The 17,792-nt window shown below is 42.1% G+C and overlaps 1 protein-coding gene across 5 annotated transcripts in view; it reads left to right on the top strand.

The window, feature by feature from the left end:
- Nucleotides 1-1,337: 1,337 nt before the first annotated feature.
- ELMOD1 (ELMO domain containing 1) overlaps nucleotides 1,338-17,792 on the top strand; it is a 70,862-nt gene continuing 54,407 nt past the window's right edge. For 2 of the 5 annotated variants that reach the window (XM_036427125.2, XM_036427130.2), the window contains exon 1: nucleotides 1,338-1,579. The gene's annotated coding sequence lies outside the window, so the exon portion shown is untranslated. The remainder of the gene's footprint in view (nucleotides 1,580-17,792) is intronic. The other 3 variants (XM_036427126.2, XM_036427128.1, XM_036427129.2) reach the window with 2 other exon arrangements.

Consider the following 17,792-nt stretch of genomic DNA (forward strand, 5'->3'; position numbering starts at 1 on the left):
TTTTTCCTCCAAAAAGAACCGATACACAGCCTCAGCCTAGCTTTTCCCAAGAGATTTATTCAAGGAAGTGTGAAGAAACTAGTCAGTTAAGAGAAAAGCTCTGAGTGGCCAATGCTTTTAACAATGATAAAAAAAAAATTAGATCAAATATTTAAGGTTGTTTCATGGGAGGAGGGAACACGATAAATTCTCACCATTTAAGGATGGATGATCACCAACCCAAATCTTTCATGAAAACAGAATCGTGGAGGTGGCACCTGCAGGGACTTTTATCTGGTGAGCATGTGCTATGTAACAGGTGCTTTGCGGGGATTGCCTCAATCCTTACAACCTCCCAGAGAGACGGAGGGGAAACAGGTGCAGAATAGAGAGGTAGCCTACTGGTGTGGTAAATGACACTGAAATCAAGGCTGACCTCTGAGCTCACTCATCCTCTTTCCTTGACCCTAGGCTGCCCTCACATAAGTAGCTCTTTTAGTAGATATAGACGAAACATTCTTCATCAACATAAAATACAATAGCAGAGAAAGGCACAAGTCACCGTGTGTGTGTGTGTGTGTGTGTGTGTGTGTGTGTGTGTGGGCGCGCGCGCGCGCTAGTAAATGAGTTTTGGCCCAGGCCTACTTCACTGTAAAACAATGTTTCCAAAATAGCCCACGCCACGCTGTCTATATAATTCATGCCTTATAATTAACCCCGGGGTCAGGGTATTGTTTCTGAAGCCCTGGTTGAAATGCAGATATGTGACCTGGGAAGACTGACACGATCACTCAATTACACCTAATTAAAGTGCTGGCTCTTTGAGAACTTGACCGGACTGGTCCAGGACTCCAGCAAGGCGGGGGCTCCTGGCAGCCCGCGGGGGAGGCCTTGGCAAAGGAAAGCGGGTGGCAGCTGGTGGGCATCTGGCTTGGGGGGATGAGTGTGAGGCTGCAGAGGTTGGGACGAAGCTAAAAACCAAACTTTGACTTTCTCATACAAGTCTCTGGGGAGGGAGCGAGGAATACATCTTGCCCTGTCATTCCAGGACTCTTCTGGTAACCCCATTGGCAAGTCTGAGGTTCACCATCTTCTGTGCCCCTCGCCTCGCCTCTGGGGTCGACCCAGGAGCAAATAAACTGGGTCTCGGGGACCAATACCCCTACCCCCATCCCTGACCCCTGCACCTGGGGCCGCAGATTTAACCCTCCCCCCCCCACACACCCCTTAGGCCTCGCCCCCAGCCCCAGCCGCGGGCGCGGGGCATCCACCGCGACCCCCTTGTGCGCGCCGCGCCCGCGGGCCGGGCACTGGGCATGCTCAGTCCGCCCGCCCGCTCCCGCGGCCGCCTCCGCGCCCTCCCGCGGCCGCCGCTGTCGCCGCCTCCCGCCGGCCGCCGGGTGCCTCCCGGCTGCTCCGCTCCGCGCGACCCAGATTCCGGCCGTCCCCGCCCCCCGCCCCGCACCCGCAGCCAGTGCGGCACCGCGGCCGCTGTCCAGCCCCGCGCCGGGACGGAGTGCGCAGCCCGAGCCCGGGGAGGCGGGGATGGGGACCCGCTGCTGAGCGCCGGGACCTGCTGAGCGCCCGCCGCCCCAGCCAGGTGAGCGCGGAGCCGGGGCCGAGGGGCCGGGGGCGAACGCCCTTGGGGAGGCGAGAGGTGGCGGCGGGGAGGAGAGAGGTGGCGGCGGGGAGGAGAGAGGTGGCGGCGGGGAGGAGAGAGGTGGCGGGGAGGCGAGGCACCCACCGCGCGAGCTGCGCTGCGTCCGGGGCGCAGCGGGAACGCAGGGCTGTGGGCACGGGGGACGGGAAGGGAAGCGCACGGCCGCTCGGAGCCGGGGCTCCGTGTCTCTAGGGCAGCAGCGCCCAGCCTGCCCCTGAGATGAGCGCCCGCGGAGCTGCAGGTTGGCACGCGAGGATGTGTGCGCCCGGGTGCCCGGGGCGGGTCACCTAGCAACTGAACGCGGGGCCCTGGAGGAGGCATGCCTGGCCCAGGCCGACACGGGGAGCGAGGGCGCAGGACGGCCTGCCGGGTCCTCGGGGGAGCCCCCTGCCCGCAGCCCGCAGCCCTGGGCGTGAGGCAAGGCTGCGGGCGGCGAGCTGCGGGGCTGGGGTCGTCCGCGCTGCGGGGACCGCGGTTCCTCCTCCCACTGCTGGGAACTCCGCACTAATCCGAGCCTCTCTCTTTCCTGGGGGGTGTGTGGGGATTGAACAGGCTGATGGGGAGCGACTGCCCTGAGGGCTGTAAAAAGGGGAACAGTGGAGAGAGGTGGTGGGTGTGCTGTTGTGAGTGCCTTTTATTTTTCTCTCCCTAAATGTGGGTGCGGGCTGCGACGACTCGCAGTGTTTCTGTTCAACCCCAAGCGGCGAGTCCGGTAACACGCCTTATGAATATTTCAGGAAAGACCTCGCAGGCTCGCTTGCTTCAGATCAAGTTTAATGAATATGTTTGTCAGCCTCTCTGCTCCGCACAGACAGGTGGGAAGCCCCGCGCTTTGAGCTTTCCAAATGTCATCCCTGTCCCACGACAACCAGGCAAAGACTCTGCTACCCCCTTTCTCCCGCTCCCCCCAGCGAGCTTTGGGTTGGGAACATAAATTGAGGCTGTCATTTGGACAGGCCGGTTTTGGGCAGGCATCCAGGCATTGTTCTGCATCTCTGCAGTGTGTGCGTGTGCGTGTGTGTGCGGGAGTCCTCACTGGAGCTGCCAATATGGTGGAAAGCAGGTGTGCTTGGGTTGGGACAAACGTCTTAATTCATTCTCATCTTAGGACGCCTAGTAGTGAGGGCAGACTTCGTCACTGTCTCCCTAGAAGTCATCTCCGAGACTAGTCTAGTTGAAATTTAAGGAGGGCACACACTCTGGTCTCCCTCTGCATTGGGAGGTATCTATTTCTAATTCATTCTTTCATGGAAATGAGAAAGGAATGCCTTTGCTGTCATCCCTATCAAGATCACTGAGAGAATACATTCCTATAGGGAACTTTCAGGACCGGAGCAAGCTGCAGGCCATGCTTTCTTCCACTTTGGGTTGTAACTTCTATTGCACCATCAGCATTCATCAGTAAACCGGCAGGCACAGCAGTTTTTTTGTTTTTTTTTTACTCCGAAATGGTACTCCTTTGCAGGAGAAACCTGCTTTTTTCCTCCATTGATGAGGTAGGGATGTCTCTGAACAACCTGTGAGGCATTCCTCTATGACCAAGATTTCAAGCCTCCAGAATGGGCAAGATTCTAAACGAGGCAACTGTCCCTCTTGCCCTCCCAGGCACAGTAGCGCTGAGGTGCTCAGATTCACAGATGCTTCATATTCAGGAAGGCTTTGCCAACAAAGACCAATGGCGGTGACATCACAGGCTCCACCTTTGCCTGCCAGGCTGCCTCTCCCCAACCCAACCTGTTAGGGAGGCCTGGATGCCTCCCTGTGCCCTTTTAATGAAGAACGGAAATTCCAGAAGGAAAGACTTGTTTATTTTCCTTATTGTGTTTTGCTGGTTTAATTTAAAAATATGAACATGTTGCCGAGACCGGTTTGGCTCAATGGATAGAGCGTCGGCTTGGGGACTGAAAGGTCCCGGGTTCGATTCCGGTCAAGGGCATGTACCTTGGTTGTGGGTACATCCCCGGTGGGGGGTGTGCAAGAGGCAGCTGGTCGATGACTCTCTCTCTCATCGATGTTTCTAGCTCTCTATCTCTCTCCCTTCCTCTCTGTACAAAATCAATAAAATATATTAAAAAAAAAATAAAATAAAAAAATAAAATAAAAATATGAACATGTCAAAAGTGGTTTATTATTAGTACATGTAACGAGGATTTAACTGAGGCATGGGAGTAGCTCTATAAATATCAGCTTTCCAAGGGATGTTGAGTAACATTACAGTATTCTTTTTGCTAAAATTATTGATAGGTGGCATTGAAGGGAATTCTATGAAGTAGCAGAATAAGTGAAAATTTTACATAATAAACAGCTTTTCCTAAAAGAGGTGACTGGGATACTGAGGGAGATACTCAGCTGTATTCACAGACATAACATCTGGCCAGTTGTGCAGTTTGGATGTATACTACCAGGAGCTCTAAAGCAGTATATCTTGAGCCCTCTGAGAATTTTTTAGAGTCACTGGCAGAGTTGTGAAATTTAGCAAATATAAATACAGGTTGCCAGTTACATTTTATTTCTGATAAGCAATAAGTGATTGTGTTTAGTAGAAGTATGTCCCATGCGCTATTATTCGGGGCTTGCTTATACTAAAAATAATTATTTTGTTGTCTATCTAAAATTCAATTTTGAATGGGTAGCCTGTATTTTACCTGGCAACTTTAGTCACCGGAAATGTCTTATTCCTATTTTATGGGGTCCCTTAAGGGTTAAAACATAAAGTGGAGCAGAAATCATATGCTGGTCTGTAATCTGGGACAAACTCCATTCTGGTTCAAGCTATTGAAAATAGCTCATGCTTAAATGTAAGTAGTTTCAGTGTAGCATATTTCTTGAATATCTTTGCTTGCTAGGCTTAGTGGGAGGTGCCAAAGATACAAAGATGAGTAGGAGAGGGAGAGAGTTTGCATTATAAGAAGTGCCAAGTATCTGTGGGGTCCTCAGAAGCTTGGGAGGGACACTGAATTCTGCTGGGCAGCTTGTGACAGGTCTGGCCTTGAAGAAGAAAGCGAGGTCTTATCCTGGGAGGAAAAAAGGGGGAAAACCAGGGATTTATAATTCATGAAGTGGAACTGGAAGTTAAAGGATTTTACTAGATGGCCTCAGTCAGAGGACAGAGAATGAGAGAAGTGAGAAAAGGATTCTAAAAAAGGGTTTTAAATAGTTGCTGGTGGGAATGGAAGAGAGAGCTGAAAAGGGACAAGTGCAAGGATTGGTAAATGGTAATTGAGTGAATCCATCTCATTGCGTTTTAAAAAGTAGATGTTCTGCCCTTGGACTAATACCCAAAGTTTTCCGTTACCATTCTGTTGCCATCCTGGTTTCTTTAGGTAAAAGGTCAAACAATACTGGAATATATATTTGAAAGTCTTACTATCCTAATATATAAAAACCCAGGATCTGTAATGACCAAAGGCTTGACCAAATACCAGAAGTCAGTTCTGCAGTCAGTGCTGGATTGCCGTGGTGACCCAGCACTGTCTGCCGTGGGGACTAGGGATCAGGCCTGGAGAGAAATCTGGAGAGAGAGAGAGGATCTGAGCCGCAGCCTCTGTGGCAGCAGTTGATCATCCCTTGCCTCTCTCTTGCTCTTCAGGCCTCAGTGGGGGCTGCTGATCAGCTCCGCCTCTCTGATCAGGCCCAGAGATAGGCCCAGAGACTCTGACTAGCATAGAAACTGACCAATCAGAACCAAATCTGGGTTAACTGCAAAGAGCCAATGGCTGCCTCAGAGGCAGAGCTTCTAATGCTGACTAGCATAGAAACCAACCAGTCAGAATTTAATCTGGGTGAACTGCAAAGGCAGAACCTAAGGTAGGGAATGAGGAGGGGTTTTAAGGGCAACAGCTATTTGATGTAAGGTGTAAGAAAGCAGTTCAATTTTTTAATGACTGGTTTGGCAGTGTAGTACATATAGCTGGCTATCAGTTCAGATATAGGGATTATGTATTTTTGTCTGCCAAGAGCATCTCCTTCTGCTGAAAAAGGGGTCCCCTCCATTTAAATAATCCTATCCTACATAATCTATCTATACTAATAAAAGAGTAATATGCTAATTAGACCAGGTCAACTGGCCATCTTTCGGATATCTGACTTCCTTCCAGATAAAGCCATGGTGGTGGGGGCTGAGGCAGAGGCAGAGGCAGTTAGGGGTGATCAGGCCAGCAGGGGAAGACAGTTGTGGGTGAGATCATGCCAGCAGGAGAGGGCAGTTGGGGGCGATAAGGCAGGCAGGAAGAGGCAGTTAGGGGCAATCAGGCAGGCAGGCAGAGGCATTTAGGGGCAGGCATGCAGGCAGGCAGGTGAGCAGTTAGGAGCCAGCAGTCCCAGATTGCAAGAGGGCTATCTGACTGCCAGATAGGCTCAATCCCCCAAAGCTCCCCAATTGGAGAGGGTGCAGGTTGGGCTGAGGGAAATTGCCCTCCCCTGTGCATGGCTTTTGTGTACTGGGCTACTAGTTGTTTTTTTTTTATTATTTGTTTGTTTTTAATATATTTTATTGATTTTGTACAGAGAGGAAGGGAGAGAGATAGAGAGTCAGAAACATCGATGAGAGAGAGTCATCGATCAGCTGCCTCTTGCACACCCCCTACTGGGGATATGCCCGCAACCAAGGTACATGCCCTTGACCGGAATCGAACCTGGGACCCTTCAGTCCCCAAGCCGATGCTCTATCCATTGAGCCAAACCGGTCCCGGCTGGGCTACTAGTTTTTATATAAAAGTAGATGGTTAGTGTAATGTTTGAGGTGCTGATCAACATACAGTTACTTCTGGCACAAATTTCTGAAATAAGAAGAGCAGAAGTTTTGGTTTTAGCAAACCTATTTCTTCAAGTAGAAAAAGATGTTAAATTGCAATCACCTTCGATGGCCCAGCTATCCTTAAGGAAGCAGATTCTGAAGATGGAAATAATGAGACTTTACAGAAATAGCACTGTGTGAAAATGACCATGTGCTTGTAGTACCACAGAGCACTTATTCAGAATGCTCCAAATGCAATTAATTCCAAAAAAAAAAAAAAAAAAATTGCACACCATTTACATTTGTGTCTTTGAAGATCCAGCAGATCCTTTCACTGCAGGTCAGCATAGGAAGTTCACAGGAGAGTTGAAGATCAAACCAGTGCAGTCCTTGTAGAGAACAGTTCCTTGTTTCTTGAAGATTCCAGTATGCCAATCTCAAGCAAACGAAAACAGAATGCCATTCTAGATTGAGCTTCTGTCCACAAACCTTATTATCTTGGGATCATCTTCAGGAGAAACTCATATAGTTGGGTGTTTATATGTATGGTTAAATTTCTGCTTCATGTTTTACAATAAGTGCTTAAAGCCATGAAAATTACTCTGCTAAAATGTATAATGAAGTAGTTAATTAGGGTTTCTCTTATCAAATTATTATCCTTCAAAAGAGAGAAGGAAACAGTTCTATTTCAGGTAGTTACACTGTCTTTATAGTGTCTGCCAAACATGTCCTGCCTTGTAATTCTGGTAGTATATATAATTCTGGTAGTATACGAGAGAAAAAAATGTATTAACATGTTGAAGTTACTAAAAATTCAAGGCAATTACACTATAGGTTTTAGTTTTAGTGAGACTTCACCTGGATATGGCTTATTAAAGAAAGGCTTACTGCAGTGATCTTTAACAACAGCTTACGGACTATCACCCAGAGAGAGCTTTAACTGAAATTGTGTGCTCAATTCACATTCTAAGTCCTCAGTAAATACCCCGAATTTAAAGAATCCAAATACAGTATGTTCTCCCATTCCAGGAGCTTTTAACCCGTTAGCTCACATATGCTAACCATGAGCAAGTTTTATTAAACCTCAGTCTCTGTGTTATAAAAATGGAAGATAGGCACATTTGAGAAAAGAATATTGTGCCAACTCCAATCCTCTTTGTCTATAAAATTAATTGGTACTACTGTTCTAAGGGATAAATAACTTCATTCTCAATGTAATTAGGCAATTTGTATATTGTCTGTGTGTGCTCTCCATGATGTTTCAGATGCCATAGAAATAATTTACAAGTTACTATATTGCCTTTTTTTTTTTTCCTTTTTAGTACAAAGCCAGATGATTGTTGTAAATGCTTAAGGAGAGCTCAGTAACTCTTTTAAATATCAGTCTCAAGCAAGCTAATGCCTGCAGATTCAAAGGTTTTTACATAGCTTTTAAATATAGTTTCTATTGTAATTATTGGGATTAGGTCTTGGTTAATTAGAATGTTGATATAAGAGCTTATTTCAGCTGCTGTAACTCTCCTTCCTCTTTCCCTTATTCAAGTGTATGGTTAAAAGCTGCCTTATGCTTTGAAGCCATCATTCATGGTGAAACCAATAATTTATTCTCCCACAGCTGTTTTTAGCAAATATCACCAATGACATCATAAACTCTGTTCCCTAATTTTTATATCTCCAAATTGGCATGATGAATATTTTAAGTGTGAAACAATCTCTGGAATGTATTTACCATGCAAGTACATTTCTTCCTTTCCCCTTTAGAGGTGGAATAAGAACATTCTATCCTGCAGAATTTGGAACTCAGATTTTCTGAAGATTGTATAATCCAATAGAACATTTAGATTTTAATTTCAGATTTTCTTTGGTCTTAGGAACCATTTAAGTTATAAAGAAACTTAAGGCAAATGTTTTCAATCAAAAAGTTTAATCATACATTTTACTTAAGTGGATTTAAATAAAATGTATGATTAAAGGGATATCAAGTTTAATCAAAGCTGTTTTAATTAAATATATATTATGTACATCATTAGTCATAATTTTAAAAGACTATATTAAAATACCTAGCATAGAATTTTTATTTTCATATTATGTCTAATGTATATTGTGTTTGTAGCCCAATATGTGAAACCAGTATATGAAAGTCAAGATTTACAAAATAGAAGAATTGGGTTATGGTATTTACTAAAGAGTTCTGTATTGTAACAAAAGTTTCTCCATTAAAGTATAATAAGGGTATTTAAAATAGAGTCAGACTCATCAAATTTTTACATCTATACGATCCTGGGGACACATCTATCAAGTTGACTCCTGGGTAAGTTGAAAAACGGAGGTCTGGGACATGCTGTAATATCTGAACTGATCAGCTAGCTGTACCCACAGAATGTTCAAAGGTGTGGGAGCCAACATAGAAGGTGGTTTCTGTTGCCCTGCTTCATAGCTCTTCCCTCCACCCTAACATTTCTACAATTTTATTAACAATACAGATGCACTTATTTCATACATTTTTCAGGTTTATTGATAATGCAAAGCTCAAAGCAGTAGTGAATTTGGATGGCAATCAGGATTAAACTTGATATCCCTTAGCCCAAAGCAAGGGCCAAAACTAAGATTATATTTAAAAAAGAATAGTTGTTGACTTCGTTTAGAATCTACAATCAGTTGCCCAATGACAGGGAGTGGCAGCCTAGCTTAACAACAGTGTAAACTGTAAATAATAATTTTAGTTTGCTTGAGTACTAACCAACTGTACAGAAGAAATCAACACTAGCTTAGGTTGGATTCATAGATGAATAGAGTCCATATCAAAAAGCTCAGAAACAGACCACATAACACACTGCATTGACAGTGGTGCATTTTGGGCCACCTATCAAGAATATAATAAGAAGGAATACTGTTATTGGTAGGAATTTGGTGCCTATGATTTTAAAATACCTCCTAGCCCTAGCCAGTGTACTCAGTGGTTAAAGCATTGTCCCACACACTGAAGGGTGGCACATTCGATTCCTGATCAAGGGCATGTACTTGGGTTGCAAGTTCAATTGCTGGCCTAAGGAGGCGACCAATCAATGTATCTCTCTCATCTTTCTCGCTCTTCCTCTCTCCCTTTTCCTCTTCCTTCTTCCCATTCTATCTAAAAACTCAGTGGGAAAAATGTCCTCTGGTGAGAACTTTAAGGAGAAAAGCCTCCTAAATCTGATTATACAATTTCAATTGAGCTCCTGGTATACATAAATCTGCTGAAGTGCAATTCAACTTAGTAACATTTATGTAACAAATAATTATTTTACACCCTTTCTTTTATTTATAAATAAATTCCTTGAGCAGAGTATTTATGTTAAATATTATATTATATTAAATATTAACATTTAATATTTAATTAAATAGTAATTAAATTGTGAATGTTAATATTTAATAATATTAATTAAAATAAATTAATAATATTAATTAAAATAAATGCATCTAGTCCTAGCCAGTTTGGCTCAGTGGATAGAGCAGCAGCCTGTGGACCAAACTGTCCTGGGTTCGATTCCGGTCAAGGACATGTACCTCAGTTGCAGGCTCCTCCCTGGTCTGGGCCCTGGGCAGGGCTTGTGCAGGAGGCAACCAATCGATGTGTTTCTCTCACGTCAATATTTCTCTCTGTTCTTCCCTCTCTCTTCCACTCTCTAAAAATCAATGGAAAAATATCCTCAGGTGAGGATTTAAAAAAATAATAATAATAATTAATAAAATAACTCCATCTATTCTGTGACCACCCTTAGGTTGAATTAAATAGCCTATTTCCAGGTATTCCTTTTTTTAAAAGTTTACCTTTATTGTTGAAAGTATTACAGATGTCCCCTTTTTCTCCCATTGACTCTCTCTAACCCACTCCCATCCCCTCCCCAGTCCTTCACTAACTATTGTCTCTGTCCATGGGTTATGCTTATCTATAATAATAAAAGCATTATATATTAATTAGACCAGACGTCCTTCTGGATGACCTTTTGGACAAAGCTGGGGCTATGATGGAGGCCCAGGTCCCGGGTACCAGAGGGAATCCGGTGCCGGCAGCAGCCAAGGAAGGAAGGCCTACTCTTCCATGAATTTTGTGCATTGAGCCTCTAGTTTGCATATAAATTCTTTGGTTAATCTCTTGCTGCCCCCCACCCCCCCGCCTTCCCTCTGAAATATGTCAATCTATTCCATGCTTCATTGTCTCTGGGTCTATTTTGTTCATCAGTTTATCTTATTCTTTGGATCCCACATATAAGTGAGATCATATGATACTTGTCTTTCTCTGACTGGCTTATATTCTTTAACTCTCTAAGATTATGCTTGAAATTCTTAGTTCAAAATTATAAGTATTTTGAATAGCAATAAAATAGACATGTGTCCAGGTTCTAAAATAAAATTTCATAGTACACCTAATCAAACCAGACAAAGATGAAAGGCAGAAGCACTCACTCTGTGCACCCTCTGTGTGCCCTATTACTCTGCCCTTGTGCTTTCAAACGTATTTGTTTATAGTACTAAGTGGACACCTGGCATTTTTTTTGAGCACTGCCATCTGAACCCCTTGCCCATGTTGGAGGGTCTCCCCCATTATGAGGCAGAGCCCACTCCCCTCTATAAAATTGCCAGGTGTTTTCATGCCCAAGCATCCTTATATCATAGGCATGGGCCCATGCCCTAGACTCTGCCCCAGATGTTCCAGTCAGCAACGTCCCTTTGACCAGTGCTGGGCCAGCTCCAGAGTCTGGACCTGGTGGTGGCAGGAGAGGTGTCAATACAGGACCAGCTCTGTGTCATTCCAAGAGTTAACTTTGGGGCTCCTTAAGCTCTAAAGCCAGTTTTCCAGGCCTCCTGGAGATTCTGTGGGTAACCTTTACAACAAAGTTTGTTTCTGCTTACATTGGCAGGCATAGCTAGTTTCGGGGGTGGGGGTGGGGGTATGAGGGGTTAGTTTTGTGTTTTGTTTTCCAGTAATAAACTCTGACTGGTACAGAGTGGAAATCCATTGGCATGTTGGTCACTAGGAACCATTGAGAAGAAAACACTTAGAAAGGCACAAAAGGACATGTTGATCCAACTTCTGAGTGTTTCTGGAACAAGTCACTCTGCTTGGCACTGGACAGGACACGCACACAAAGCTTGTGTTTTCAAATTAGTACTTATGGGGACAAGGAGGAGAAGGTAGGAATACTACTGGCCAACAGGTGTAGGCAGATATCCTTATGTGGATTTCCTGATTGTAAAGATTGATTTAGTGTAGGGATGAAGGGTTGGAATAAGAAAGGATACCTTTGGAGAAAATGCTGACTTTCATCCATTTCAAGAGACAAGTTTTTTCATTTTAACATTTATGATATTAGAACACACTGTTAGAGTGTGTCATGTTTTAATTAACACTTTTTCTCCTCAACCTGTCTAACATCTTTCACCAAATCTAAGATTTCACTAATATACACCATTACATTTTTTTTTTACCAGTTAGAAAAAATCTTGGCAAGTAATTATTAAAAAATGACAGTGCCTAATATTATACTGGAGTAGAGACTTTAAAAAGATCCTAAGAGAACTAAGGCAGTCACAGAAATAGTGTGGATTAAATGCCAAATACCTATTCGTTGTTGTTGTTAACAATAAAGCTGTTGAACGGCAATAGATTTACCTCTAACTCCTGTTATGAACAAATTAAAATGCTGATCTTCATGGCTTTGCTTGTCCATAAAAATGCCTATTAAGCTTACTGTGATTATCAAACTTGTGGATGGCACAAGTTTTTGGTAACTTTTTTATTTGAAAAATTTCAAATATACACAAAAGTAGATAGAATGAGTATAATGGATCCCAATATTCAATAATTATCAACTCATGACCAGTGCTGTTTGATTTCTAATCAGATAGCCTATTCAACCCATTTTATTGTGGATCAAATCCTAGACACATATCCTATCATTTGTAAATACTTCAGTATGTATCACTAAAATATAATCACAATATCATTATTACATTCCTGAAAAATATATCTATAATTTGTGGCACTGTCTTAATAAGCAAATTTTGGCTTAGCTGGTTTGGCTTAGTAGATAGAGCATCGACCTGTGGACTAAAGGGTCCTGGGATGATTCCAGTCAAGGGCACATGCCTGGGTTGCAGGCTTGATCCCCAGTTGGGGTGTGTGTAAGAGGTAGCCGATCACTGATTCTCTCTCATCATGCTCTCTCATCATGGATGTTTCTCTCTCTCTCTCCCTCTAACTTCCTCTCTCTGAAATCAATAAAAATATACTTTAAAAAAATCAGTGGACACCAAAGTGGACATAAATTGCTTTTCTTTTTAAAAACCTTCAAAGACCTAATTAAATGAATAAAACATTTGGTTTTATATATATATATAAATGTTATTGATAAAAAAATAAACATATATATATGTTATTGATCTCAGAGAGGAAGGGAGAGGGAGAGAGAGATAGAAACATCCATGATGAGAGAAAATCAATGGTCAGCTATCTCTTACAAACATGCTTTGATGAGGATCTTTTGTTATTCCAGGAGCTGGTTATCTGTGGGCCCTTTAGATCTGGAGACTCATGTTCTTTAGTTCTTGGAGTGTTTCTTGTATAACCTAATTATATGACCTTTTGAGCAAACTATTCCACTTGATACATACTATTATAAATAATATTTATTCCCAGTTGTAAAAAAAAAAAAAAAAAAAGAGAGAGTTTCATACAACCAGTAATCAAAATGTTGTAACATAATCTGTGAAGAGTCCATAAATCTGTGACATGCCATGAACCAGTATGGTTCAGTGTGACATGGCTGAAATGTGTTATCGTTTGAGACGGCTCAGATCATCTACACTGGCTTCAAAATGGCATTAGGATTCCATGTAATAGATCTTCAAGATCCCCCACTCATTAAGAGCAAAGATTATGTCTTACTTATTGTGTGTCTCCAGTGCCTAGAAACATAATAAGTGCACAATGCATGTTTATTGACTAGCTGAGGTCTTTTCCTACCAACTGGATGTCTAACTGTGGACAAGTCATTTGTTAGAAATGATTGAGCTAGAGTGACCCAAGAGAGAATTCACTTAGGAGAGGTGTGGAGAAAGAAAAGGATTGACAGTGGAATGTTGCGGCACAACTACACTTCAAGGCAGGCAGAGGAAGAATGGGAGAGAGATGAAAAAGCAGAACGTGAGATCATGGAAGCCAAAAATGGGCCTTTCCAGAAGCAGTATCACATGAAATCACATAAAAAAAGGACAGGAAAATGCAGCTTGGACTAGACCCTGTTCTGCCTTCAACCAAGCATTTTCATACACACTGTTGTATAGATAAGGGATACTTACCACGCCTGAGATGTTTTTGGTTAGAGCTGTCGTTGAAGTATAAGGAAGTTGTCTTGAACCCTGTGATGTGTGAGAATGTGCGTGTGTGTGAATTGTGTATGTTGTGTGTATAATGGAGACATTGTGACAAGGGAAGGGAACCAGAGTTCGGAGACTATCCAGTAAGCAGTTGGGAGGATCTGCTAAGAAGGACATGAATTAATCATATGAAATCAACCTTTAACATATCATGGAATTACTTTATTAACTTGGCTTAACTTGAATATTGAGTAGGAAAAGGAATCTCTTTGTCACCAACCACTGGATTCTTCTATGGAAACAGTATAGCCTAGAATTTGGAAATAAATAGGCTTCATTCTTACTATATTTCACTGATTCTAAGTTCCTCTTTTTTACATTGCTAAAACAGGATGCATCTTAGCTTAATTAGCAACATTTTACTCTACTTTAAGGGCACATGACATACATAGTACATTTTAGCATTGATGGCACTGATGAAATGCCATTGGAAAGAATAAAATAATATTCACTCATGTTAAAACTATTTTTGTTTGTTTAGCATGAGTTGTTGCAGAAGCCTGACCTAAAAGGTCTACTGTTCATAAATGAATGCTATATTCTCATCTGTAAGGTCAGGGGCAGCAGTTACCTTAGGATCAGGGTCTCCTGTCTGCATCCAGCCCCCTAGAATTGCACCAATTTTCTTGGACATTCCTGGCAAATGTGTTTAGATAGATGACCTCTCTGTTCTGATTCCATGAAAGTGAAAATTTTGCAGAAAGTGTCAGTTTATATTGGTAAAACCATGTCCATTTAATGCTTATGCAAATGTAAGTTTACCATTCTTTTAAACTAAATGTCATCATTGAGAAAGTACAAAATCTAGATTGAGGATTTTTGTGGAAAATATATTAATATTTAGATTTTGAAATTTCCTTAATCTTTTATAAAGACAAATTTCAACAGTCTTATTCTCCCATTTGCTCCCTCCATGAAAACCGTACTCATATGCAGGCAAATACAGTGGAAGGCAGAAAGCCATGGTACTTCTAAAGGACATCATAAATAGATTTGCGGGCAGCCCTGATTTCTGGGGGCTGGCATGGACCTCCATTGCAATAAATAAAAATAAATAAATAAACGCTGGATGAATGTTTTATTCTTGAAGGGGGGTGGGAAACCTCCTTAGTTTTTATAGTGACTATCAACAAAGCATTGTTCAAACTAATCACCAGAGAAAGAAGAAGGGAAAGTTCTAGAATGTGGCCTCAGGGAGATTGTTATACATGATCATTATACCTCTGCTATGACATGCTGGATAGCATGTGTGAAATGTAAATTCATAATTTGAAAGATTTTTCATTTCTCTGGAATGGTACATTTACATATTGTTTGTTCTCTCCCCTTATGTGCATACCTGTATGACAGCAATTTTTAACCTGTTTCATCTTATGGGATGCCTAAACTATTACTAAAAATTCTGCATCACACCAAAAAAAATAAAAATAGTTGTAATTTTTATTCATTCATACTGGGAGGCTATTATGTTGGCTGTTGTTATTTTTTTATTTGACAATCTAAGATGAAAAAGGTCAATGCCCCTGCCTAAATAATCAGGTATTGCATATTTTAAAAATTCTTGCGGCACACTGGTTGAAAATCACTGCTTTGTAAAGTCAAACTATATTTTATACATGCTTCAAATGTTCATAAAAAGTCTTAGATTGATCTCTCCCCCTTACTCTCACCCTCCCTTACCTTCCCTCTGAGGCTTGACAGTCTGATCAATGCTTCTCTGTCTCTGGATCTGTTTTTGTTCATCAGTTTATATTGTTCATTATATTCCACAAATGAGTGAGATCACGTGATATTTATCTTTCTCTTCCTGGCTTATTTTGCTTAGCATAATGCTCTCCAGTTCCATTTATGCAAATGGTAAGAATTTCTTCTTTTTTACCGCAGTGTACTATTCCATTGTGTAGATTAGGGGTGTCGAACTCAATCAGAGAAGGGGCCAAAATCTAAAATCCAGCCTAAATCGCGGGCCGAATGGTTTACTGAACAGTCATAAACTGTCATTGTGATGGAAATGCAGCGGAGTGCAGTGATGACAGCACAGTGCGGGCCACATTGCAAGGCCTGGCGGGACGGATTTGGCCCGCGGGCCTTGTGTTTGACACATGTGGTGTAGACATACCACAGGTTTTTAATCCACTCATCTGCTGATGGGCTCGTAGGCCATTTCCAAATCTTAGCTATGGTAAATTGTGTCGCTATGAACACATGTGTGCATATATCCTTTCTGATTGGTGTTTCTAGTTTCTTAGGATGGGGTAAGGGAGAGAGATCAACCAAAGGACTTGTATGCATGCATATAAGACTAACCAATGGACACAGGCAACAGGGGGGTGAAGACATGAATGAGGGGTGGGCAATGGGGCTGTAAGGACACATATATAGTAACTTAATCAATAAAGAAAAAAATAATGTTGAAAAAAGGAAAAAATAAAAGGTATTTGCAGAGAGAAAGATAAAAATAAAAGTCTTAGAAATTTTTTATTCCTTTTCTTCTCTCCCCTCCCATTCATCCCTGTCATGTCTTGTGATGAGTTTGATTGTATTATGTCCTTTGAAGACTGAGTCCTTAATCTGTTTAGGTTTTCCTTATACTGACACTGTGGTCCCTAGGGCCTGACAAAACATGAAGCATGTGCATAGTTAACTATAATATTATCTGAATTCGCTCATTCAGATTTACTGATACGCCTGTTTTGAATCTGCTACTTGGCCCAGCCGATTTGAGAAGGTTGACCTCCTTGTGTTATTTTGTGAGCCAACACAGCCAGTGCTCAGTCCCGGGCAGGTGATTACTAGCCACTCCTTATCCACAAGCCACCTGTGCCCTGGCCTGGTGTTCCCACAGAGACGTGCAGCCTGATGAGAGGTCAGGCTTATTTTAGAGAACTTTCTCTAATTTCTTGAAAACCATCCACAGGCATGCATACATGCAGAGCATAATAGAGAATTAATAGGAGCTGTAAACTGAATTAATCTCATCCTAAATCACCTTGGCTTCAGTTATTTGTGAGTTTTGGTGTCTATCAGAATAGTTGCCTTTCTCCTCCATTTTACCTTCTCCACCTAATGTAGCCACAGCTGAAAAAAAGAGACTCATGTATCTGTTTCTCCAGCAGTCCCAGATCTCTACCTGCCTGACTGAGGAATGTCATCATCACGATTTCATTAGACGCTAGCAGGGCATAAGGGCATACCGTGAGACCATTGAAAAGGCAAACTAAAATTTCCACGTAGGTTGAGATAATTAATTTGGAGCTTATTGTCATCAGGAAATTTTCTCAATTGTCTTTAGAAACTACTTAAAGTGACATAGTATAATAAAGACACAGAATAAATGGAATTGAACCAATTTCTTCTGGTACCCAAAGCAGCTTTGGATCAATCTGCTTTTTAGGAGAAAACTATAAAAATTACTATTTATGGGTCTTATGGTTCCACATATCATTCTTTTCTTTCTTCTTTCACCTGAGGAAATAAAATTGATGGCAAATAATTTTGGTATTGCTAATCATGAATTCATCACCTGCATAGTATAGCTGTGTGTGTGCTCCCCTCCCGGAACGGCTAAGTGAAACCTTTTATTTTTTCATTACTGCTAAAAAAAAAATGTTACCCAAACTTTTACTTCTTAACCTAGATTCAGGGGAAGGAGAGTGGGAAGTGTTTTCATCTTCTGGTGATCATTAATTTCACTAAGTTGTATTTTGAGGTTGACCCATTTGATTGCTTTCCCCCTGCTCCTTGTGGTGTTATAGCATGAAAAGAAAACAATGACAACAAGAAGCAATTAGGATCTCTGCTCATAACTAGCAGACTATTCGATCCACCTTTCTTCCTGTGTGGCTGACATATGAGGGCCATTAGTTCATGTGAGTGCACCAAGAACAGGATTGGTCCAAAATACAAATACTGTCAGGCAAGTGGAAGAGATAACATATCCAGACCTATTTTCCCAAGATGAATGCTATTTGTATCTTAGGCAAGAAAAAGCCACAAGGA

Source organism: Pipistrellus kuhlii, unplaced genomic scaffold (assembly GCF_014108245.1).
Source record: "Pipistrellus kuhlii isolate mPipKuh1 unplaced genomic scaffold, mPipKuh1.p scaffold_m20_p_9, whole genome shotgun sequence".
Taxonomy (NCBI): domain Eukaryota; kingdom Metazoa; phylum Chordata; class Mammalia; order Chiroptera; family Vespertilionidae; genus Pipistrellus; species Pipistrellus kuhlii.